At 38.9% G+C, this 24,941-nt stretch overlaps 1 long non-coding RNA gene and 1 other non-coding gene across 2 annotated transcripts; both read right to left on the bottom strand.

The window, feature by feature from the left end:
• Positions 1-6,913: 6,913 nt before the first annotated feature.
• On the bottom strand, positions 6,914-7,020 carry LOC113416957 (U6 spliceosomal RNA). Its single transcript, XR_003371554.2, has one exon. It is a non-coding gene; the product is annotated as a U6 spliceosomal RNA (small nuclear RNA).
• Positions 7,021-12,696: 5,676 nt separating this feature from the next.
• Positions 12,697-24,670, bottom strand: LOC148130386 (uncharacterized). The gene is made up of 3 exons (XR_015749732.1): positions 21,583-24,670; positions 15,200-15,310; positions 12,697-12,722 (listed from the first exon to the last, which is right to left on the bottom strand). It is a non-coding gene; the product is annotated as an uncharacterized LOC148130386 (long non-coding RNA).
• Positions 24,671-24,941: the final 271 nt, after the last annotated feature.

A 24,941-nucleotide genomic window follows, 5' to 3' on the forward strand; every position in this document is an offset into this window, starting at 1 on the left:
AATTTTACTAGAGAAATTTTTTCCTCAATTTTGATTTCCGGAATGACCGGATGAGCATAGGTTGCAAAGACCTTATGCCCTAAGTAGGCATATGGCGTTTGACTTTGAATTTTTCTGGGGCAATATGAAGTCCAAATTGTAATAACACCTCTTTAAGGCAAGGTAACGCTGCCTTAACTGTTCTCGTGGGCGGAGCTGCAATTAAAATATCATCCATGTAATGGTAAACCTTCCACCCAGGATGAGAGGTTCTGAATGGAGCCAGAGCCATTCGAACATATGACTGACACATCGTTGGACTGTTTAGCATTCCCTGTGGCAAAACCTTCCATTGGTAACGGAAGGTAGGTGCATTGTTATTCAATTCAGGTACTGTAAAGGCAAATAATTTCTTGTCATCTGCATGTAAAGGGATAGAAAAGAAGCAATCCCGTAAATCTACTACAACTAGATCCCAATTGCGTGGGATCAGGTTAGGGTTAGGCAAACCACATTGTAACGCTCCCATTGGTTGAAGGATGGAGTTAATGGTTCTCAGATCATGCAAAAATCTCCATTTTCCATTTTTCTTTTTAATAACAAATACTGGAGTGTTATATGGACTAGAAGTTGGCTCAATGTGTCCTAATTGTAGCTGCTCAGCTACCAATTGATGTAAAGCTGTAAGCTTTTCTTTTGGAAGTGGCCATTGATCAATCCAAACTGGCTGAGAGGTTAACAATTGCAATTTTTCCATTATCCAATAACAATTTTTGTGCGAAATTGTGATAGCAAATCTCTACCCCACAAGTTTATATGCAAGGGCAACACAAGAGGTTGAATCCTTGCAGTCTCACCAGTTTCTTTATGCAATGCCTTCAACCAATGTACACTACTTCTTGCATACTGCATACCACCCACTCCACGAACAGCCGGAGAGTCCTCAAGCGCCCATTCATTTGGCCATTCCTTTTGGCGTATCACAGAGACATCTGCTCCGGAATCTATAAGGCCAGAAAATGATTTTTCTTGAATTTCAATTGTCATTTTTGGTTGGTCTGTAGTCAAATTTTTTGTCAGCGCTAGCAATTCTGCAGCAACTGGAGAACTGGTCATTTCAGTGGACCCAAAACCGCCAGTTCGTGGGATCCCAATTAAAGGATTCATAGGAATGTATGGAAGCAATAATAACTGGGCAATAGAGTCACCGGCCATTAATGATGTAGGAGTATCAGTGTATAATTGTACCTTAATAACCCCTTTATAATCCTGATAATTCCTGGAATAACAAAAAACCCTTTTTCTGATGCAGAAGACCTGGGAAGTATTAATCCCACTGTTTTTTTCTGGCAGTGGCCCATGTAAATGAGTATCCTCAATGTATATTTGATTAGGAAAAGTCACATCAATTGAGTTCAGCATTTTTAAACTCAAACCTGCATTCCCAGTAATTGCAGGCGATGCTTTTGTGACAGCCTTGGGAGCGGGGCTAGCTGCACGCCCCAAATTTAGTTTCCCGGATTTTGATTCTGATCAGAGCGACATTGATTTGCCCAATGAAACCCTTTTTGCATTTTGGACAGACTGATTTTGGGCGAATGTCCTTAATTTTGTTTTTGCTAAATGCCATTCCCCCCCAGGAGCACGGCACTGAGCTTTAAAATGGCCAGGTTTCCCACAATTAAAACAATTCCCTGTAGGTTTCATCCCTTTTTGTAATGCCATAGCCAAAGTCTCCATGTTGTAAGCCTGAGAACCCACCACTGCACATGCTTTTAACAGATCAGCCAGAGTAATCTCACCTCTAGCCATCAAAGGCTGTAAAATACGCTTGCAGTCAGCGTTTGCATTTTCAACTGCCAATTTCAGCAAAAGTTCCTTTGCTGCTTCTTCATTAGAAATTTGTCTGGTAATAGCCAATTGCAGCCTTTCCACAAAATCATTATAAGACTCAGATGCTGTTTGCTTAATTTGAGAAAAAGACTGTGCTGGGGTTCCCACATCCTGGATGCGGGACAATGCCCCAAGGACAGCTGCCATAACCACTGGAAATACATGATCAGGCAAATTAGCAGCTTGATCAGCAGTGGATTCAAACAAGCCTGCCCCATAGATTTGGTCTGGCGTATACAGCCCCCATGAATTCCTTCCCCTAGTGATAGCTTCTCTTTGGTATTCTGAGTCAAAGACCACATACTGAGTAGAACTCAATATCATTCTCATTAAATCTTTCCAGTCACTAGGAATCATGCGTGAGGTAGCCAAACTTGTCAGAAGCCCCTTTGTAAAAGGACTTTGAATACCATAATCTTTAACTGCTTTTAAATTTCTCTAAGAACAGCTAAAGGAATCGGAATCCATTCAGTTTGCATATTTCCTTGAGCGTTTATTTGCCTGTTTACTGGAAATAAATTTATCTGGGTAATCTCATCAGGCTCTAATTTTCCTTCATTGAAAGCCTGATGCATCATTGCTTGAACTTTCCCCGTTTGTGATTGGATTTTATCCTCTACAGGCGTAAACGCTGTTGGGGTTGAGGAGGCATATTCCAATTTAGAAATTGGGGGTGCAGCACAACTCCTTCATAAGGAGGAGGTTCAACTAAAGATTTTAAAAGAGGCTGTTGCTGGATTTCTAAAGCAGTCATAACAACCTTCCAATATATCAAAATTTTAGCTGTTGCTCGTGGCTCTTCATGAAGGATAGTTCCAATTCTCCTCCGTGTGTCTAACTTTAAAGATCCCTTCTCTGGATAGTAGGGACACTGCCGCCAGATCTCTTGCAGCAGCTCTTTCACTTTATCTTTTGAAAGAACTATTTGCTCCCCCAGAGGGTTTAAAGAAAAAGGAGCTTGTCCTAACTAACTTCAGCAGCTCACTAACATGCCGCTCCTGTGGCTGAGAGAGTTTTCCCCCATGCTTCCTGAAAAATCCTATTGTCCAGCAATAGTTAAGTACGTACTTTACCTATTCCAGGAGAGGAAACACAGAGGTCCGGACACGTACCACCTGCAGTGATCACGTCGGGTCACCACTTGTGGTGGACTCCCATGGAAAGGATGAGACACAAGCGAGTGAACTCGGGATGAGAGTCCAGAGCAATTTCTGGCGTCCCATTTTATTGAGAATTTTACACATAGTAAGCATTCACATTGTGGATTTCAATAATTAAACACAATACACATAATTGTCTGAGCTGCTTAATTGTTTCTGGTGTTTGCTTTTAATTTCCTTGTTTTATCTAGGTGACCTTTAGGCAGACATGTATGTGTAAGGTCTTAGATTAATCATTACTAAATACTGGAGTCAGAGTTATTCCCACAGGCGATGGTGAGGCCCATGTTGTTGCCTTGTAAATTTCCTCTATTGGCGCTTGTGGCCCATGTTGTCAACATCACAGCGCTCCAGGTCAAATGAGCAGTGATGCCCCTGGGTACAGGAAGAGACTGTGTCTCATAGGACTTGGGAATTGTGCTCTCAGCCACTTACTGGTCATTGAGGAAGAGGTCTTGCACACAATGGTGGGTGGTTGAAAAGAAATGAAGAGAGCCTTTGTTTCCTAACACACATCGTGTGGTTGAAATATATGCAGAAAGCTCGCCTTACATCTAGATTGTGGCATTGTCGTGCCAGATTTTATGTCGGTTTCAGACAAACGTATAGAGTATCAGTTCCTATGGTCTGTGGAAACCCAAATTTATCTATGGGTGAAAGATGGATCTGGACTAAGGACCACTCTGTGTGAAAAATACAGAGCTCCTGTCTAACTGACAAGGCTACTACCGTGTTTCTCCAACAATACGGCCTCCACCAATAGGAAGGCCCAGCATGTTTTATCGGCATAAAATCAAATTAAGCCCCTCCCCCCCAAATTAAGGCCTATATTAAACATGCGAAATGGGGAATGGCAGGGGGGGGGCTTGCCGTTAGGAAGTACTTTTGTTGCATACCCAGATATGGTGCTGCCTGTGTTGACTTTGGCGTTGGTGGGGCACTTCATATCAGGAGACCTTCCTCCACTGTTGCTTTCCCTTCTCCCTTGCTGCCGCGGTGTTTAGAGCAACGCCGCGGCGTTTGGCGCAGCCACGCGCAGCCAGCCAGGGCTCCTCCCTGCAACCGGAGCCCGGCGGAGACACTCGGCTTCAGGCACTCCTGTCGCCGCCTTCCCTGCGCCTTCAAAGGCAAAGCCAATTCTTTTAAAAATGACACACTACTACCGGTACGACAAAGCCTCCCCTGCCCGAGAGGGCAGCCCAACCCCAGGTGAGGAGGCGAATCTCCCGGGGCCGCAGTGCAGGATTGGCCCACCCCGGGAGAAGCACCCAGCCACCATCCCTGCCTGCCATCTCGGGCAGGGGAGTCTTTGTTGTAGTAGGGCATCACCAGGGAGAGGGGAAAGCAACTCTGTCTGTGTGAAGAAGGGAGAAGGTCTCCCGATACGAAGTGCCCCACCAACGCCGAGGTCAACATCCAAGTTGTCGCTACCCGCCCACCCGAGGATGCAAGGGGGGGGAATTAAGTCACCCCTGAAAAGATGGCCTAGCCGTTTTTTCGGGGGTCAAAAAAAAATAAGGCCCAGCCTTATTTTGTAAGAAACACGATAGATCCAAGATGTAACTGGCCGATGTAATGGCAACCAAGAGAACCACCTTGTACGTTAGGAATGGAGACTCATGGTCTACATGGGCTCAAAGGGAGTTTTCTTGAGTGCGGTAAGGACCTTGTTGAAGTCCCACGAGTGATATCAATGCACTACAGGAGGCCATATGATTGTAGCCCCGCGCAAGAAACTTGCATATGCATGGGTGATGAGAAATGGACTGCAAGTCTCTCCTGGTGATGCTAAGGCCTTCCCTTTGCCTGTTTATATGAACAAGATAATAATGAAATGTCATTTAAATAACACTGCCGTCTAACAGGTGTTCCCCTGAGATGGACAGCCAGAGCCATCAGAACCTTCGTAAGAACCTTGGGCAGATGACAACCCAAAGGACAGTGCAATGTATTCAACACGTTGAGTATTATAACAAAAACTAAGAGTTTTGCTATGTGAGGATCTAATTGGAATGTGGGGATGGGCCTCCATTAAGTCAATGGAGGGTAGAAAGTCGCCCCTTCTGAAGCTCAGAAGTACGGTGTTCACTATACTCATCTTAAGCCTCCTATGAACTAGGGATCGATTAAGTCATTTTAAAACTAAAATTGCCCCTGCTGATCCGGTGCCACAGGTCGGTTGCCTGGATCTCCAATAAATGAACAATAGCTGTCTCCATCATGCTCCCTTTAACAGGATCCCTGGAGAGAGGGCAAGTAATGCAAAGGTTCCGGGCAGAGGATGGAAATTCTATAGCCAGGCCTAATCTTCTGATATCTCTAACCCAGGAAACAGAGGTAGGGGCATCCCGTCTGTCCGTGAAAGGCTTGAGCCTTCCACCAATAGGGGCACAGTCCCTATGTTGGCAGGCGGGCGCCTATGTTGTGAGGCCTATGTTGTGCCTCAGAGACCTCTAGATCATGTTCCTCAAGGGATTCTTTGGGTCTGCCCTCCCCTTCAGTATCTATCTCCAGATCGGAAACTATCCAACTGTTGGTGATTCATGCGTCCAGATGGTCCCTGGAGTCTGGAGAGAAGAAGTCCCTAGTAGAGGAAATGAAGGAACCCTCCAAAAAGCTGGGAAGGACTATTTTGGGGCCTATGAAGAGAGGAACTTATTTTCTGCTTCTAGTCTCTATCAGAGATAGGTCAGGGGCACCACCAACCAAATTATCTCCCTATATTGGGAAAGAAGAAGCTTCCATTAGTTGTGTGATATCTGCATGCCAATGTCTGAGCCATAGCAGTAGGCGAGGAGTAACCTGAGATGCCCTGGCTCAAGCAGATAATTTAATAGAGTTTTGCAGCATCCTTGTGTGCCCTGATATTGGAATTTGAGATAATCTCCCTCAGATGGCGGAGCTACCTGAGAGATGATCTAGTAAAAAAAAGGGGCGGGATGCGGCCGACTCCGTTCTTATGCCCACATCAGATCGACATGCCCTACATGGAGACAACTTGACCCTGTATATCCTTTAACTTGAGAGCCTCTTCTGCTTCTGTTGGAATTGCAGAGGAGGATAATAATTGCCACTATTGTTTTATCTACTATCATGGTGATGAGAAATGTAGCAGAATCAGAAAACCAAATTTAAAATTTTCTATCATATCCTGTAAGAGGGGTATACACCACTGAAGAAGCCCCTTGTTTCTGGACGAGGTCCAAGAATCTCTGTGAGACAGTTATGACTTCCTCTTACATTATTGGTTGGGAGATTAAATCGTCTGACCCCCCTTTCAGTAACGATTGCTGGGCCAAGGGAAATGGAATATCAGGGCAGGCAGTAGTTTTTTTTTTTGTTTTTTTTTTGAAACAACGGAGACTTGAAAAAAGTCTGAGGTCGAAACAGACCTGAAGGTTGGTGGTCTGGCTTAATGCCTTCAATGTCTGACATGCCCCCCCTTTTTAGGGGATTCGCCTCTGACAGATTTTGGTCACTGTTGTGATTAGACCCTTCCTCAACCTGTTCCATCTGGTCTCTAGTTCTCCCTCATCCTGTGCATCATGTGAATGTGTAACTGGATTATATAATACTCCCCTGAAGGAGGTACCTTCTGGTAATGAAGGTCCATTCTGCATAGTAACTAAATCGAGTGAGAATCGAGGTCAGATTGTGGAGGCTGCCTAGTCATCAACTTCTACTGTACCCCGGCGGCAATGCCTCTTCAAGTCACCATGTCCCTCCAGGCCTTCAATTTGTCAGGGATATCCTCTGGGAGGAGGAATTCTGGCGTGGCCCCACAACTGTCTGTCAGGCAAGTAGCGCTGCTGAAGGCCTGGGTTGAATCGGTCCCTCTGAGGCTCTCCTGGATGGTGAGAGATCCAGGGATGGAGGCAAAGTGAAATATGGAACACTTCACAAATTTGCATGTCATCCTTGCGCAGGGGCCATGCTAATCTTCTCTGTATCATTCCAATTTTAGTATATGTGCTGCTGAAGGCAGCACTCTGGAACTGAGACCAGCCTGGCTGGGGAAGAGGACTGAGACTTCTGTTTAACCTCCCTCATGCATTTTTTTTTAAAAAAATATATGCTTATCTAATGCATTTTGGCATCTCTTGGCGTCCTTTGTTGCCTTAGAGGACTCTCTAGGACGTTTTGACCTACTTTGAGTTGGTTTATTGTCCTCTGGGGTATTTTTGGTTGCCCTTGAAGATTCTGCCCACAAGGTAAGATACCTATATCTATATGTGTATGCAATATTAATGGACCATTGACTGGTCGAGGCCTGATGTAAACAGAGGCAGAGAATCCTCTTGATATTTGCTCCCACCCCCCCACCCCCGTTTTTTGGTAAATTCAATTTGTTATATATGTTATTATTCATAATAATATTGATATCATTAATATTGTTATTATTGATAATATTTTTGTTTTATCTGTGCACAGCTACTAACATAAATTGTTGTGCTGTTACCAAACTCATAATTAGATGACTGAATATGGAATCAAATTGTGAAGCCTAACAGAGAACACCTTTCAGGACCTGTATTGCAATTGGGTGATCCTGCAGTCACTGGCCCTCAACAGCTTTCTGCCCAGGCAGACACAGGCCTTGGCGCTCGCTATTACTGTGCTGCTATATTCTGTGAAGGCTGCCAACTTAAAAAGGAAGCCCGATAGTCAACCTCAGAAAGAGGTCGGCATAAATGTCCCCTGGACCCTCATGGAGAGATCCTTGTGAGGGGAAGTGGACTCTCAACAGATAATGCCGTGGAATTCTTATAAACAAAATGATGCCGGTGTTGTTTTAGTCATCAAGATTTAGCATCAACCATCACCCCTTATTGTGAGCTGATGCGAATCTAACTAGAATTTGAGAATTTGAGCAGGAGAACTCTGAGTCCTCTGGCTCCACCCGATCAATAGCCCTTGCTTCTTCTATATACCTTGCGGGAGTGTATCTGAAACTACAGAATCTCCTGTGGAGAGATACCTGAGGGTAAGGATGCTCTGTCCTGCTTAGTGACCGGAGTTGTAGGGAATTCCAATCGGAAGGAGCACTCTGTTGTTGGCCAGAGCAGTATGCTGCACCCCCGTAGAGATACATTGGCTTATTGCTAATTCCATTCAGTCTCATCTTTGCGGGGATCTTTTCCGCTAAGTCATCATCTTGACAGAATCTGGCTGCTGTTGGAGCAATGTGGCCACAGAGTCACTTCTTGTCACTTGTACTGACCTGATCTTGTGCAGCTGTGCTGCGTCTGGATTACACTGACAGATCCAGGGGTGGTTGCAGAGGGAGATTGGAGCCGAAGTAGACCTGGAGATGAGGTTTGAGAATTTTCTTCATCCTCCCACGTGAACTTCATGTGCTTTTCTGGTACCTTATGGCACTTGTTAGCGTCTTGGAGGTACCCTTAGAATGCTTCAATTTGTTTTGAGAATTTGACATGGCTCTTGACATGGCACACTTGTCATTGTGACCTTATTAAATTTTACTTAACAGGCATGATATTCCCCTCTGAAAAAAAAAATCGGGGCCGGCCAAAAGAGACCCCCCCACCGCGCGCCAAGAAATCGCTGCCCAGCTCCTTTTTCCTGCCGCTGCAGCGGCCTCCGCCGCACTGCCCGCCCTCCGCCTCCGCTCAGGTATCCGGCTGGGGCTGTCAGGAGTTGCTACCGCCGGTGCGGCTCGCAGCTCAGTCCCGCGTTGCCCAGGAAGGGAAAGGCAAAACCAGGAGCCGCTGCTGCCGTTGCAAAGCGCTCTTCCTTTTTGCCTTTCCCTTCCTGAGACAACGCGGGACTGGAGCCATGCAGAGCCGCGCCGGCGGTAGCAACTCCTGACTCGGGCCTCCGAGGGGAGGGGAAGGAGAAGGGGGGAAAGGGGGGTGATTCCCCAAAAATCGGAATTCGATTTTAATCGGAAGAATATCATGTCTGTGTTAATGAGGCTGAAATGTTGGGCGGTTGGTATGCCCAGGGGCCTGAACCAGCAACGGCCAGGGAACCCTAAAACAATGCTCCTCAGTTTTGTATAATCTTATGTAAGAATATTGAATTCTTATTCTTGTTCCTATTATTATTATCATTTTGTTATTAATATTATTTCCGAATTAGCCAAATTTGGAACACCTCATAGGCCTAGAAAGGAGGAATTGTTGAAATAAGATGTAGGCCTGCGACAGCTTCCTGCACAGGCGGACACGGGCCTTGGTGCTCGCTGTGGTGCTGCTGTTTAATTCTGTGAGGGCATAAGCCAATAGTTTCCTCCTTAATGAATAAGGGTCCAAAATACAATAATTATATCTGAATATCTATATATCTATATCTATATCTAATCTAATCTAAATCTCTATCTATCTATCTATCTATCTATCTATCTATCTATCTATCTATCTATCTATCTACACACACACATTATTGTATTAGGGCGATTTCCCTCGGGTTCCAGGAAGGAGACTCGAGACTCCTGCTTGGGGAAAGAAGAGCCTCACAGTTCCAGAAATAAAATGCAGATCACTACCACATGGTTAGTGAGTCTGCAATGGCACCAGCCGTTATCTCTTTAGGCGCATAATGAGTTAAATCGGCTCAGCAGCACTTCCACGCCTTGTGGGGAGTCGGTACTAAAGTTTCCCCTTGAATAAAAAGGTGCGGTGGGGCAGATGGGCGCTGATGCCCCCACCCCAGCCGGTGTTCCCAAGGGAGAGAAAGAAGCCTCGGACCCTTTTAAAATGGAGCCTCTCCCATTGGGCGCAGGCGGCAGCAATCGTAGCGGCTCGGCTTGAAAAGATCGTAATGGTACGGGCTAAGAAATGTGAGTTGTTAGCCATGCAGCTGAGGGGTTATCGCCTCCGATTGTCCTGGGGACAAGAGATCATTATCTGAAGCTACGGTGAGCTCCATTGGCTTGAAACTAAAAGCTTTAAAGGAGTTGTTTAGAGTTTAAAAGCAAACCTTTTTGTTGTCTCCTTTTGAAGCCTTTGCTATTCCGGCCAAGGGAAAGGAAATTAAGCTGCCTATATCCACGAAGGCTGAGCAAAAAACTGGGGATGCTAGGGAGGAGTCCCGTGGAGAAGTGTCCTCTCAATTAAAGCCCAGCCTATCAGACGAGCAACAGAAGCATCATCCCAAACAATGGATGCTCTGAACAACTCATCTGGAGAAACAGTAATTACATTCTTCCAAGGCTACTTCTATAATGGGATTTTGTAAAACGTACGCTATAATATAGATGTCGCTATTTTAATGCTAACACATAAAATAAGGGAAAATAAAAATGAAGGTGCAAGCATAAACTAATTTTGGAATCATTTAATGACTGAAAGTTTACATAGTTTTCACGAATACTCAATTCAAGCATTGTTCTTATGCAGACATAGTTTCTCCCTTCTGTTTCACAGGAGCAATATATTCGATCAAGTAGCTTAGGACTCTCAAGTTTCAAGAGGGATTCTTCAAATAAAAGCTGAATGAAGTTTTGAAGCTGTACTCCAACCTTTAAAAACAAATAGTCCAAATAAAATATAACTGAATAACCTTTAATGTGATTACATCTTCAGTACATTTTGTTCTGATGGATGTGTACTTCGATTTAGTATTGTAGTTGAAGTGACTTGTGTGTGTTGTGTGTTTTGTGTGCAGTGCCTAGACCAGGGGTGCCAAACTGGTGGCCTACAGGCTGAATGCTTCATGCACAGGCCATGCCCACCCTGGCTCCACGAAGGGGAAAAATGTCACAAAATGTCACATGACAGCTACACGATGCAGTGAGTTTGACACTCGTGGCCTAGATATTTGTTTAGTCCCACATTACAACTTCCAGAAGCATAAAGTGATTAGAAATAAACATGAAACTGTAATTGGAACGTGTACTTTAGGGCTAGTCTCTTTTCATGTGGTTAAAGATGATATACCAAAATGTGATATCTCCTATCGTGGAGGCCTGAATCAATTTTTCTAAGAGAGCTTTCTGCAGTTTTTAATTTTTTAAGTAGGATTTTATACTCCCTTTTTTTGCTCCCAAAGATTTCAGCAATTGCAGTCAGCCTTTACTCTTAGTTGATTTAAAATATTCAATTATGGAGTACTCTGCTGTTTCTAAGACCCAAAATTTCAAGTTAAAAGTTTATCAAGGGACATGCTAAAAGATACAGGGGAGGACTTGTATAAATAACTTAGAGTCAATGGGGGAGAGAGAAAAAATATGCATGGACTAAAAGCAGTAGAACAATAAAATTGCTGTTTTAGCACCTGGGATTTCATCAGACCACGTTTTCCTCTAGTGTTATTCCTTTCTCAACCTGGTTTGGCTACATTTTCCACCATCCCTATTCAGCATGGCTGTTTTCAGTGTAAAGACATTGGAATTTGGAGTACCAAATTTCTCCTTAAATGCCATACTTGTCCCTTTAAACATTGTTACATGGAAAATCACTCTTAACGGAAAAAAATGACTGGTATTTTTATACCGTAGAACTCTCATTCCAAACTGAATAGATAGTTACTTTATAATTTTATAATGGTGTCCTCGTTTTATTCCTGGCCGCGTTCATGATTGCTATTCTTAGAGGATTCCTCCTTTTTGTCAATACAACCCAGAGATCATAGTTGCTTGCTGAACTCTGCATGGTGCAACTGTCCTGAAAAACATTCAACATGTCGTTATTACATTTCAACCATGATAACCTTCATAGATCTGATGGCATTTGGTCTTGTGGGTGTTGACTTGGGGGACAGAGGATGGGACAACAACACAATAATTCCATTCTTTTTTATTTGGCTTAGTCCTGATGGTATTGTTGAAGGATTACACTCTACTGTTAAAACTCAGACATGGACACCAAAATTCATATTACATTAAGACTTTCATCTGCTCCTTCATGCTGTTCAACTGCTGAGGAGTTAAGCTAAAACTTTCCAGGGAACATCATCAGTATAAAGAGATTCCTAAATCTACTGCACTATGTTACCTAACATCAAAAAAGTGACTGAATATTCCCAGAGTGATAATGAGGAAAAAGTTAAAATAAAATCTAAGCCAAATGGAGGTGATGTTATTAAATAGGAAACTATATTAAGATGAAGTTTAGCTTGCACTGAAAGAGGCTTCACTGCTATGAAGAAATATACTGACACCCTAAGTATGCTCCTACATTCTCAGTATTTCTAGTAAATTTAAAAATAATTTAAAACATTGAAAAGTCTTGCCCCAAATTCTCCCTTATTTATTTAATTTTTATGCTGTCCATCTCCCCTACAAGATAACTCTGGGCTTCCTTCCAGGTGTATATGCAGGATATGGTTTAAAAAGTCAAGATGGAAGCAACAATGGTGCAACTAAAACTATTCCTTATGGATCACATGAGTAACGCATGTAAAAAAAAGAGAGCGCCATTTGGACTTCTCTGATGCCCGCTGGACACCCCTGTTCCCTTCAAATATGTTTTCCAATTGGACCCCAATATATTATGGATCTTGTTCTGTCATTCAGTTGGTCATCCTTACCAGTGAAGAGTATATAGCAGCTTCATACAGAGAAAACAATTGCTTCTGGGCATAAATTAAGAAGCTTCTACATAATTAAGGTAATAATTAGCTAATTAAGCGATGTAAGGAGAAAACAAAGATACCTGAAATATAAAGAATTCATCCTTCCTGGGTGATTTTGCATCTTCAGCCATACTTCAGAATCTTAACAGCTTCCTAGAAATAGATACACCCGGTTAAATAAAGTATTCTCATTGTACATTGTTGACTACACACGCTTTACTGTAATCTTCAGTTATTTCTCAAAGTTCATCTAAGAATTATCAATTGCAAATGAAATTAATCCTTCTGGGAGATGGGGTATACAGATTTATGAAGAACTTTAAAATCCATTTCTATCCCAAATAAAAATATAATTTTTCTTCTTCTTTCAACAGTGCAAATCAACTTACCATTTCCTTATAATATGGGAATGCTCTGCATATTCTTCAACTCATTAATTTCCCCACCATCACCCTTCCCATGTATACCTGAATCGCTGACAAGGTTCTCCTCTAACATACTTAGAAAAATTGATATACTTCACATGTTCTGCTCAAAAAATAGGATTGCATTAAAACATTCAAAAATAGGATTATAAAAAGTTGGAAGACAGATAAAAAGCAGCATTTTGAATTGTAATAGTGCTCTTCTTCTAATAAATGACTAGAAAAAAAATTCAGTTAAAACATTGCACTGAATTTGGCTTAGTATGCTTGAAGCGGAGTGGGAGTGACCAGGGCACTGGAATTTCTAAAACAATTGTGTAACGCTGCCAAGAAAACCACCTGTTGTCAAGAACTGAGCTCAAGTAAAGGATCTCTTTAAAAAGCTCTGTGTATTCTGTTCAAAGCCATAAATATAGACTACGGAATTTAATAAACTAATTCTCCATTTCTAGAAGATTTCACTGCAAAGAGAAGTTTGAAAATGTATGGTAAGGAATAGTAATCACTGGGTTGGAAAGCAGGACGCTGCCCATATACAATACTAGCAAAAACAGAATTCAGTAAAATAATTGAATATATATCTAAATACAATCATATATTAAGCACTGAATCCAGCTTTTCTAACCACAGAACCAATGTTACATATAGCCCCAGTTCAAGTAATGCAAACTTCCTTCACTTCTTTTACAGCCACAATTTTTGGATGTTAATTTTCAGTCCAGAGTACAATTAGGAATTTTACTTGCAAATAAGAATCACAATTAAAGCAATGATATTAGATAAAAAAAATTGAATAAACAGATTGTGTAATTTACATAGAAAACTAAATTTGTTTTTATGAAACATTACTATTTTAGATTAAGTAAATGTTTAAAATTTTAATTTAACAATATTGGCAAAATTATGAACGAAGATCCATTATTCATTAAACAATTAAGATTTTACCCTGAAACACTGGGTACAGTCTATGTCAGTATTTTAAAATACCAATTTAAACACAAAGTAATCAAAGCTGTTTAAAGAAAGAGCTCCACTTTAAAAGCAGCAGGAATACTACATAGAAATAAAATCTGAGATGTTTAATCTGTGATAGTATGACAGGGGGCTCTTTGGTTCCAGCAAATATTAGTCTAAGGTTAAAATAGTAAGGATTCAGTGCAGTTACCATTAGGGTGGTAACTACAAATCTCAGAGTCTTTTCATTCAGAGCAACACATAAGCTACTGCATTAAAAGGTACTCCCTCCCTCTGCCCCACTGTATTCCAAAATGTCTTTAACATTATAGCCATGAATTGTATGTATGTGTTCGCGAGTGCGTAACTCCCAAATATAACAGAAGGATAAGTTTTCCATTGTGATCTGGTGCTGGGACCAAATACCACCAATACCACTGAAACGGTCTGAAAAATGCTGTAACTAACTTAGATACTATTTATCTAAGTGTTAGATTTGTTCAGTTATCCAGCAAATCAAAATAAGGCAAACATGTCCCTGCTCCACAAGAGAGTCTTGCAATCAGATACTGCTTTATCTTGATTTCAATTTAAAAATAATGCAGCCCATTATAATTCTAAGGAACTGGAGGTTGGAAGTAATGTTGAGTTATTTTTAATTTTGCTTACATTGGAGTTCCAACAATCCTACCTAAAAAAGCTACACGGGAAACTCAATTAAAAGAGGAAAACCAAGACAATAACCAAAGTTAACAAAGTTTCTTCAATGGAATCTGTATGGTGCTTAATTGCTAATCCAAATACAATATTCAATTAAGGCAACTGCATTTTTAAATAAATTCAGCTATTGTATATATTCAATTTTAAACTGCATTTATAATTTATCATTTGTTCTTATTAAAATGTCATAAATACCACTGATGATCTGATACTGCATGATGGTTAGAAAACCCAGCTGTGAAATGCTTAGTTCACATCTTTCCTGAATCATAAATGATAAACTGAGACCAACTATAACAATCCCAGTTCCCTACATGTGATATGCTGATAATACATAAATTTCATAATGTAATCTACAAAAAGCATATTATCATGTTCATCTTTTATTTTAAAAAAGTTTGCAATATCATTCCATTTGACAGTGATCTCCAATATTCTAAATATAGACTCCCTTCCTCATTTCAAGATTCATATTCGGAAAGCTATCTGGAATCCTTTCGCATTCTTATATCAATCCATTAAAATTGTTACCTTTTACTTGTAGCATTTCAAGCAACCGTATCCCCATTATGTCCTTTCCCGTCCACACTTTTCAACTTTATTTAAGGAGGATGGCGTATTTGACTTAAGTCAAAAGACTTGCTGAAAGAGAGATATAATCTGTTGCATCTGTTGCATGGTATTTCCCTTTTGGACCAAATCATGTGTTTTATGAAGAAAGGGAACAAGACTGATTGGATACAATTATTTGTCATATTTTCACAAATTTCGAATACATGTAGATGACAATTTTTTAAATTTTATCGCAGCAGGTATTTTCACTTTCTGTCAAGAGTACTCTGCAAAACATTCAAATTCTTTCCTTTTAAAAAAATAATAAACAAGTATGCATAATATTACCTATTTATTAAAGATATTTCCATTCCAGTTCTACATATATCCCCATCGCTGTACTCCCCCTTTCAGGATTAGCAACAAGATACAAAGATGCAAAATAGTGTTAAGAAGCACAAAAAATTTAAATGAGACGGAAGAGGAAATGAAACATATCTAAAATTAGCTTCCACCAATATCACTGATATTTTGCAAACCAAATAGTGTACTTCCACATGTCTGTACACTAGGTGTTATATACTTGCTCTTACTTTTCCCACAAGGTTTCTATATTCATTTTAGATTTCCCACATTTTTTTCTCCTCTACTGAACCGTTTCATGCTTCCTTTAAATATTTGTTTTCCAATTCAGTCCTCATTCAAATCTCTTTATATACCGAAACCATTTAGCATATTTCTCATATAATGGTTCATTTTTGTATTCTGTAAATACATACATACCAGTTCCACACATGGTCATTCATTCTTGTGTCTTCAATGGCCTAATTACCTGCTTTGTATTTCTTTTCTTGTCCCTACCCATCCATTCATATCCCCTAGCAGAACAATTTTTCTCTTGGATTGATTTCAGCACAGAGTAAGCTTGTTTTTCCAAACTATCACCAGTTCATGGATTCCTATTTGCATATTTACAAATATATTCACCACAACGTAATTCATATACATTGTTACTTTCTGACCTCCAGTTTAGCCTTTTCATTTATATTTAAACTGCATTTTACCCTTTGTAAGTTTTACATCTTTTTTCTTTCAGTTGCATAGTATTTGCTTTTTTAAATTCATTTCCATGTTTTATGATTATAAAACATCCCAAAGCAATTTACAGTAAACATAACTTTGAAAATAAAAAAGATAAAAACAAAATAAAACAGAGTATCTCTGTATTGGTACACCTTGGTACCTTGTCAATACACAATGCAGGCATCCATCTAGAGAAAGTCTAGTTGCGTATTGTTGCCAGAAAGCAAAAAGAAAGCTAAGGAAGCAAGCAAGAAAACAGTGCACTATCTCGAAAGAAGCAACTTGACTCCAGATATGAACAGTGAATCATGAGGAACAGTTAAGGCAAACCTATAGATTAGGCAATGAGAAAAGTTAACAGAATGCCTAAATCTGAAGTGCTTTCATGTGGATTCCTTCACTGAACAAGGGATGGCATAAATGGCCCGTTATAATCTTAAGTTTCTATGAAATGAGAAATCTGCTCAGTTAAGTCTAATATGCATTTATTGTACAAATGTATGGCAAAAACATATGAAATTCTCTTGTTATTCTTTCTGATATGCTTTAGATGAAAACAGAACTATTCTATATATGTAAAGGCAAAGTTTAAGGATAAGTTATAGTACAACCTTCCATATGCTAGAAACTTGCTGAATTGTATATTTGTAAAAGATATATTTTATTTACACTGCTGATTCCTTTATTGTGTACTAGTTATACAACCATTATAATGCCGTGGCTTTATCTGTGGTCCTCTATCCCAGGGGTCCTCAACCACCGGGCGCGGACCGTACCGGGCCGTGGAGCACTCTCTACCGGGCCGCAAAGAATTTTTTTAAAAAAATGGCGGCTTTCTTCACCTTCGGTGAATGCTGCTGGGATCGGGGATCAAGGACACAAATGAAAGAAGGGGAGGGAGGAAGCAACCGAAGCCTGTCCTTCTCTCTGGGTCAGCTCTCTCAGTCGCTCTCTCGCTCCTCCACCAGCCCAGGAAGAAACTGCTTCAAAGAAGCCGGGGGCTTTTCCTGTCGCCGCAGCGCCTCCAAAGCGCCTGTTTCTCCCCACCCCAGCCCGCCCCCGCAGTGCTCCGTTCTGCCTGCCTGCCTGCCTTCGTTAATGGTTGAATCGGAACAGCTTCGGCTGAGTAAAAGAGGCGAATAGTTATTATTCTCAGCGAAGCTGCTCCCAAACAACCAGAAACTAAGGCAGGCAGGCAGGCAGGCAGAACGGGACACTGTGGATTGAAGCGCGCGCGCGTGGGAGTGGGGGTGAAACGGGCGCTTCGGAATAGCTGCGGTGACAGGAAAAGCCCCCGCTTCTTTGAAGCAGTTTCTTCCTTGGATGGTGGAGCAGCGAGAGAGCGAAGCCTCCTTTTCTCTCCCCCCCCCCGGTCCTTGAAAAAAATTTCTGTTTGAAACCGGTCCCTGGTACAAAAAAGGTTGGGGACCACTGCTCTATCCTCTACTTTGATAAAATACTTAGGGTGCTTATCACAGCGGTTATGACCTGGTCACCAATGTACCAAAAAGAAACTCATGGGATTTTTCTTGCCTTTGTATTTAGGTATTTTCTACTAATTCAGTTATTTCGTTTCTGTTTCACAAAGAAAGCAGTGAACTGCAACCATTCATATGAAATACGTGGTTGTTTTTTTTTGGGGGGGGGGGGTTCCTGAAAAATGGGGATATATCAATTTTTAATAATTTCCTCAAAATTAAGATAAAAGAAGTAAATCTGGAAAATGGGTATGTACAGGTAATCTTAATCTTACAATCATCCATTTAATGATTTTTCAAGGGTTATGACATTGAAAACAGTAACTTATGAACAGTCTTCACACTTACGACTGCTGACCATCCCCATGGTCACGGGTTTAAACCTGGATGTCTGACAATTGGCATGTATTTATAACAATTGCACTGTCCCAGGGTCATGTGATCACCATTTGTAACCTTCCCAGCCAGTTTCCGAAAAGCAGCCAATGGGCGAAGTCAGATTCACTTAACAACTACAGGATTCACTTAACAACTACAGGATTCACTTATCACCTGCAGTTATTTGTTAAACTGTGGCAAAATGTCATAAAATGAGGCACAACTCACTTAACTATCTTGCTACCTGTAGCACTTTCTTATAATTTTCCTCAAAACTAAGATAAATTTTAAATATTAAAAACAAGTGAGGGAGAGTTAGCACTAAAGGAGGTGTTTGCAAAGTTTTATCTTAAGAAACATTGAATAGAATAGAATCGTTTATTGGCCAAGTGTGATTGGACATACAAGGAATTTGTCTTTGGTACATATACTCTCAGTGCTGAAATATTCTGAGAAAATATGGTGTTATATAACAGACTTAAAGGTCTGGATCCTTAAACAAAGTTATTGTTCCCTAAATAGATTGCCCTATTTTAAAATTTCAGAAATGATTTTTTTCCTGTACCGATATATTCAATATTGTCAGTTTCAAATCTCACCTGAGTATTTTAAAATGTACATAAAATTATCTAATACTGTATAACAGCATAGCAAAAAACATTTCTACTGTTGTGGGTTTTATAAAGAAGAAAGAAGTACTTTATAAACTGCAAAAATACACATACATAATTTTTTTCACATGGAAAGGAACATTTGTATACTCCCACTTTAATTAATTACAGAAAAAAATAGTTTGAGGCTCAAAAAAAAAGGACCTTAAGTTCTGTATTGTGTTTTTTAAAACTAAATTATCAATAATGAGCAAAAGCACTCATTCAAATTTGCATAATGTGTAATCAACTTATAACAGATGTTCAAGTGCCAAATACAGAAGCAGCTTTTGGTATGTTTAACCAAAAGCAAGAAAAGCAAGTATGGCCCATGAGTCAGTATTATCTCCCTTCTCTTGCTTTACAACACAGTAACTGCAGATAATTTCAAGTCATGGTAACAGAACATACGCTCAGCCAGTATTTTGCAAGTAGAAGCTGGTTTTTAGTTTGGAAGTTATCCTAATTAATTGAGTCAAAGGAAACACATGAATTCATCTCAACATAATTTGTATTCTGTAACTAAAGAAGAACATAGTGCAATTTCAAATATTCAAAACATCAGTAAAAATATATGAGTAGCCAGTCAAAAACTGTTTCAGAAATAAGAGACCATGAATTAACGTTTTACAAAACAGCATTTCAGAAGCAACATTTTACAACATGAAAAAAATGCTTGTGCATTAGTTGGTAAATATATTTTTATTTGTGTGTGTGTGTGTGTGTGTGTGTGTGTCTCCCCTTACACTAAAATCCTTTGTTCTACAAAATAGCAACTGCAAAGTATACATTAGACAAGGAAAAACATCTGGCACAATGTTATATCTAGTGAATTATAAATTACCTGAGATACCTGGATTAGGAGTGCCATTATAACAAGCACTGTATACAGAGCCTCAGGAAGGCTGTATTTACAGATAACAGATTCAATTTAATCACTGCTGGACTAAATAAATGTTCTTTTACCCTCAAGAACATTTATATTTCAATAATTTATTTTTTCCCCTCTGATTTCTTTGAATTAGGTACCATGTATGTAGATTGGAGCAGTCTATCAATATTACTTATAATTAAATGTTAATGTAAATACATTTGTAAATTAGAAAATAATTTATTATTTTCAGCATATGCATATACATATACATATATATATATATAACATTGTTTTCAGATTCTCACCTGTCTATATATCATAAAGATGTATTTAAAAAAATTAAAGAACCATTTTACCAAATGCTTTGCTTAAAACGTGTATGAACACCAAAGCAGAGATCAGAAGAGCCTATCTACAACTTAATAAAGCAGGTATATCCAGCAATAAAAATATGACTTAAGAAACTTGAGTTATATTGTTAATCCTAGAAAAACAAGAATATTTGTGAGTCCAACCTATGTTCAGAAAGTACAGGTAGTCCTCAACTTACAACCACTATTGAACCCAAAATTTCTGTTGCTAAGTGACACAGTTGTTAAGTGAGTTTTGCCCCATTTTATGATCTTTCTTGCCACAGTTTAAGTGACCCACTGCAGTTAAGTTGATAACACAGTTAAATGAATCTGGTTTCCCATTGACTTTGCCTGTCAAAAAGTCGCAAAAGGTGATCACATGACTCGTTCATAGCAACTGTCATAAATATGAGTCACCATCTGAATTTTGATCATGTGACCATGAGGAGGGGCTACTGCAATGGTCATGTGTGAAAAAAGGTCATAAGTCACTATTTTCAGTGCTGTTGTGACTCCAAACAAATACTAAATGAACTGTTATAAGTCGAGGACTACCTGCAAAGACATTTAAAACCCATTCTGGATGCTTCGAAAAATGCCTAATGGGAAATAAAATTCTGCCTCTAAACATTTCACTAATTCTATCTCCTACCAGAACCGCCTGCTCAGCATTTTGCTCACTGTTCCTTAATGACATTCAAAATGAACTTCTTTGCGAAATGAAAATGAAGACATCAGAAGACAGCATTACACAAATAGTAATCTACCAATTCTTGTCTCAATTCAGTAGGAAAATAATAAACTTTCTGATATATCACATTTATAGTTATTGGATTTTTAAATGAAATAAAAGTGCTATTTATTCATAATACGTATTATGCACCATATGCATTTTTCATGTTAAAATCTGTAAAAAACAAAATGAAATGTATTTTTCCCTGAATGTTGATAAATTACATGCTGAAAATAAACTGCGTACTTTGGAAGAAACTTCCTCAAATGGTGCCACTGGAATCACTTATCAGTAAAACGCCTGATTTAGAAAATTAATTTAAACAAACACATGATTTTTATATTTCAATGAACATTTGAAAGACCTGGGTATATTCTGACATTCCTTCATATATTATATTTTACGTACAATTCTTGATATTATTCTATTTTATTTATAATATTTTATAATTCTATAGTTATAGAACTATAACAAAGGAAAGAATCAAATGACACAGAGGGTTAAGGGAACTTAATATTCATACTTCCCTAAAATTGCTCATATATAATATAGGTACAGTACAGTTTTCCAACTGAGATGAAAATTAATTTAGAAATGGACCCTATGGGTTATTATTGAAATAGTCAAATTGCAACAGTGCAAAGAAATCATGTCTTACAAAAATGGGTAAGTGAATCCAACAGATTTTAATCACTTACAGACAGGATAATTGTAGGGAAACAAAATGCAAACTTTAAATCTTCCTATCAACATTTAAACAATTTTCCAAGCAGTAGAAATATTTGAAGTCTTTTTACATCCATGGAATCTTACCTTTAATTTCAGCAGAAACTGGGATAAGCCTAATTCCACTTCCAAAACAGAGACAGCAGGTTTAAAAGTCTTTCTGGAGCTTTAACTTCTTAAGCCACGCCATACATGTGCAAGAATGTCAGGGGAAGGAGAGGCTGTTTGCCATTGCAGAAAGTTATGGATTAGTTTTTTTCATACTGTACTCCTATACTCTATAGTCCTCTGTTAAAAGAATATCTAATAAGAATAAATTTATGGTTTAATTCATAAGTATTTGAACATAGGATAATAGTATAAAATATTATATTCTGAACTTTTCACTTAATATGCAAGGAAAGGGATGTCATAGTATTGGAACACAGGAAAATAGTATAAAAATATTATATTTTGAGCGTTTCACTTAATATGCAAAGAAAGGAATGTCAGAGCATCTAAAGATTTGAATACCAGTTTGAATACAAAGGATACATTAAAATATCTAATAATCTAGTATGACAGAGAAATATAAATTATTGCACTGAGCTGTATTCCCTGTGAAGCATTTTTGGCTAAACATTAAACATCCTTTGCAGTGGATATGGTAAAATATTATTTTGCTAAAATAGCAAATATAATAGATTGCCCTAAACTCTATAATCCACTCACAGTAAAATGTCTATAATCCACTCACAGTAAAATGTTCTTTTTCTTATTTAATTACCTTCAGAACTATGCATGCTTAAATGTGCATAATTCCTTGTGAGATATCCCCCTTGAATTATTCACAATATGAATACATTTAATAGCTTCCTGGTCAATATATTTGATTCTCTATTTTTAAAATATATCAAAATGCTGAAATTCTTCTTTCAAAAAAACTGTGTATAATGTTAAAAGAAACTTTTCAGAACTCTTTATGATTTTGCAATACCACAGTCTACAATATATCAGCCTCATTTAAAACCCCTTAATAGATCTGGTTAAAGAACATACAAAACAGGTACTGTGTCATATCATTACAAGCCAACATTTAATGACTTTTGTTGGAGAAATATAAGCCACAGCTTTAGCTATAATATTAAATAGTAACTCCTTTAGCTAATACCATCCTTCAATTCATTGGTATTTCTAGATGGTCCTAGATAACTTGTTTATATCACAGTATTTCAGCAGAGTTAAGGACAGGAATTTGGCTTGGCCATTTAAAAATTTGAAACTTAATCTACTTTAGCCATTCTATCATAGATTTGTGTGTTTCAGCCTGGCTGTTTCAGGGCCTATATTTGTTCAATGTGGGTCTGACCATCTCCTGTAGAATCTGTTGTATAATCCAAAATCCATTTTCCTTTTATTATTGCAAGGTGGGTTCTGAGGTTCAAAAACCCCTGAACCATATTTACATCACCATGCTTTATAGTAAACATAATATTCTGTTGTTGGAACACAATCTTGTCTCCATCTCATTCAAGGCAATTTTTTTCCACTTTATTCTCATCTGCTCAAGGAATACATTCCAATAGCCTGCTGAATCATGCAGATAAGATGCATGACAATGAGTTTCCTGACTAGCAATGTTTTCATTAACACCCTCCCATACACTTCACTCTCATTCAGTCATTATCTTGTATTGGACTTCTGACCAATGACATGAGTGGCCAGTAAACATTTGCCATTACCCAGTGGTATTTGGTGGGTGACCACTCTTGGGAATTAAAACAGTAATTGGACATACCCTCCAACCACACACTATCAGATCGATGATGGATTGGTGGGAGACCAGAGGCTTTGATGATGGTTCTGTTAGTACTTTATGGAGGAAAAAAAACCTTCTCTGAGATGAGCAGAGATTCCCTTCAATCGTAACATGATTTACAATACTGTATCATGAACAGCATCAGACCACGAATGTGGGTATTTTTTATGGGGACAGGCCCTCAATATCAGCCCTGACTCAAGTTAGTCCCTTGAAAGTCTCTTACAATTTCATTAAATTTTCCAATAAAGAAATTAATACTGATTCAATTCATTTAATTAAGGCTTCTGTAGTATATTTTTCAGGAGTTTGATCAGAATCTTTTTACCTTTTAACAGGAATCGGATGAAGCTCAGATCACGCTGAATATCACAGTACTTCAGGAATACAGATCACTCTAAATTTCTCTCACCAACTGTAACTTAAACAGACATCCTGCTGCTTCATCAGATGCTGACATCTTACAACTTTTTATTTAGATCATAAACATTTGTTTTAAAATTTAAAACAAAAATGACTGAATAAACTGAAATAAGACTTCATGTAACTTCAGATCTATTTCAGTACGTCAAAAAATCTGTTGGCCATATTCTTTATATTCAGCATGGTATAAATATAACAGTACAGCTCCTATTAGTTCACAGAAGCAGTATCTCCAGTGTAACTTTTGAAAATTTCAAAGTTTTTCAGAAAGCTACCTTATACAGAATCAGAGAATTGGCCATTTAACTTAATTATTATATGATCTGCTCTGCAACAGCTCTCCTGAATTTCCACAGGAACTCATTCCTGCTTCTAGGTAGTGATCCTGAAAATTAACCTTGTTATCTTTTACATGGAAAATATAAATCCAATATGGTGTAGTGACTAAGATGCTAACATAGAAATCAGAAGACGTTGAGTTTTAGTCTTGCCTTAGGCACGAAAACTGGCTAGGTGACTTTTGACTCTCTCTCAGCCTGACCTGTCTCACACGGCAGTTGTTATGGAGAAAAGTGGAGATGGAAAGAGTATTGTTTTCCACCTTAAGTTACTTATACTGTAAAAAAAAGATGGGATAAAAATCTAATAAGAAACAAATAAATTTGCCCTTAAGTTTTGCTTTTCTGAATCACCAATTTTGTTTGAAACTACACTTTTTCACCTACCTAAATTTCAAAATCTTGCAAAAAGCAATTGAAATTGATCAACAAGTTTTTAAAATCTACAGTTTACTGTTTCTGCATAACAAAGGTTAAAAAATAATAATTTAAAATCTGTTCAATATTATCACAGTGCTGACTACCTCTAGAAACTCAAGCTATTTTCTAAAGTGCCTCTAGGCCAGACAAGGAATAATGGATGGAAACTGAACAAGGAGAGATTTAACATGGAAATAAGGAGAAACTTTCTGACAGTGAGAACAATCAACCAATGGAAGTTGTGGGAGCGCCATCACTTGAGACTTTCAAGAGATTAGACTGCCATTTGTCAGAAATGGTGTAACGTCTCCCGCTTGGGCGGGGGGGGGGTTTGGACTAGATGACCTACAAGGTCCCTTCCAACTCTGATTATCTGTTAAATCTCATTATCAGGACCTACTGAAGAGCTAAATGGAACAATGCAGATCAATATATGCAACTAGTGCTCACTTACCAACCACTGGATC

This window comes from Notechis scutatus, chromosome 5, assembly GCF_049901735.1.
Source record: "Notechis scutatus isolate UNSWTSFEM ecotype Mainland chromosome 5, rNotScu1.2, whole genome shotgun sequence".
In the NCBI taxonomy this organism is placed as follows: Eukaryota; Metazoa; Chordata; class Lepidosauria; order Squamata; family Elapidae; genus Notechis; species Notechis scutatus.